Source organism: Triticum dicoccoides, unplaced genomic scaffold (genome assembly GCF_002162155.2).
Source record: "Triticum dicoccoides isolate Atlit2015 ecotype Zavitan unplaced genomic scaffold, WEW_v2.0 scaffold8229, whole genome shotgun sequence".
Taxonomy (NCBI): Eukaryota; Viridiplantae; Streptophyta; class Magnoliopsida; order Poales; family Poaceae; genus Triticum; species Triticum dicoccoides.
The window spans coordinates 1-1,847 of NW_021302697.1; the positions used below are offsets into that span (position 1 = coordinate 1).

Genomic DNA, 1,847 nt, shown 5'->3' on the forward strand with positions numbered 1-1,847 from the left:
ACTGAAAAATAGAAAAGACATGGGACTTGCATGGAGACTATAAATTATATGGCTTGTTTACTGGACTACGAAAATACCATGTGAATTCGGTCAAGATGGAATCCTATCATTGTCTCCCTCAGGTGAACAGATAACGCCAATGGAGTTTCAAATGCCTTTTGGAATAATTTCTGGAAAAATTTGACCGGATCAAAGATGCATCAATGGCACCAAGGGAGGGGGGCTCGCAAAAAAGAAACAGAGCATTGGATGAAAAAAAAAGTATTGTCTGCACATATTTATGTTTCTACTTACAGCAGTGTCGCATTCGACATAGTATCTTGACCAGTAACTTCGCGGGAGAAGATTGAGCCTATCCTTTTCGGTTTGCTCGGCCATTACTGCTTTTCCCAACATATTGATCACGTACTTATTGACCCGGCCATACACTTGCATGCTCAGGCCAAAAACCCTATGTTCAACCCATGTCGAGCCCATTTGTACTATTCTTGGGCTGCCACAAAATGAAAAATATGGAAAATTCAGATGGGAAAGAAGCTTGATGGGAACAAGAAAGAGGAATGAAAAAGGACAAAATATTCCTTGTTATACAGACAGTGCATCCCCATTGAGGAGAAAAAAGGAAGAAAAAACAAAAAAAAAGGAGATTGTTACTGAGATACCTCTTTTGCCTTGAAATGGGGTGGTATTCGTGACACAATGTCGCTGAAAACAGCACTTTCGACTGGATTTGAGGTGAAGTTGCAACAAATCTCATTGGGCTTGATCTCTGATATGTGGATGTCTTGTGTAACTGATGTGGTATACTGAGTTTGTCTTTGTTGTGAAAACCACTCTTCCTCAATCCTATCGGTAGACTCGATCAACTGCGCTACCATATCAGGGTCGTCCCATGGGAAGTCTTTGTTGGTAGCTGAAGAGGTGCCGTGGACTGGTGTTTGTTGGATCTGACCAAGATTAGCGTCGCTTGACGACTGATCTTTCTCGTGTGATGATGCGCTTACAGTTCCTAAAGTGTGTGGCATCTCATGATGAATGTTGCTCGACAGCTCATCTGTGTTCTGAAACATCCTTGCCCTTTTTTTCAAAGCAACGCAGTTGTCAGCCGTCTCGTTTAAGGACATGCATGTCGTCCTTTTGTTTCTATTAGTGATGTCCTCTGTCGTCCTGATAGGGTCACTGCTGGTTGGACCTTCACTACCATCAACCTTGGTAGAGACCTTCCATTCTTCAAATAGATTGAGCTCCCTGCAGGTTAATAAATCTGGCTCTCGTGGACTCAGCGGTCGGTGCCAAAATGCTTTCTCGTCAAGAACATAAGAAAGCAAGCTAAAAGTGTGGGTAGGTTCAGCCTCGGTATCTCCAACCTGCACCTTCTGTGGGTACATCCCCTCCAATGCTTCCGTGCAGCGCGGCAGGTCTAGGTCGGTCGAAATTGGTATTGTGTCAATTATTCGAAGTAGGCTTTCAACGTTGGGTACCCTGGCATTGGCACATGCTTGTTTGTCCCATTCCGCCAAAACTTCATCACTTGTATCCTCAAAACTCAAGAGCACGGGTACGGGGGCTTTGTTGTTCTTCCTTTGTACTTCAGACAATGGCTTTGTTTCTTCAGCTGTAAAAACGTGCTCTGTTTCCTGCCCTGAGCCACATTCTACCCCTGTTTTTGCTTCAGGCTTATCCTGTTTTCTTTCAGCCAGTGTGGTACTTGTCATTTGCAAGCTGGAGTGGCTACCACAAGGAACCGTCGGAGCCTCTGAAATGGGCACGCACCTTGAATCTTTGTCTGTGCTATTCTGTTTTTTGCTAGGCGATGAAGAATGCATTGACGACATCAGTTTCAGCAG

General features: G+C 44.3%; 1 long non-coding RNA gene across 1 annotated transcript; it reads right to left on the reverse strand.

The window, feature by feature from the left end:
• Positions 1-51: 51 nt before the first annotated feature.
• On the reverse strand, positions 52-684 carry LOC119348030. The gene is made up of 3 exons (XR_005168677.1): positions 663-684; positions 295-493; positions 52-170 (listed from the first exon to the last, which is right to left on the reverse strand). It is a non-coding gene; the product is annotated as an uncharacterized LOC119348030 (long non-coding RNA).
• Between the last annotated feature and the right edge of the window lie 1,163 nt (positions 685-1,847).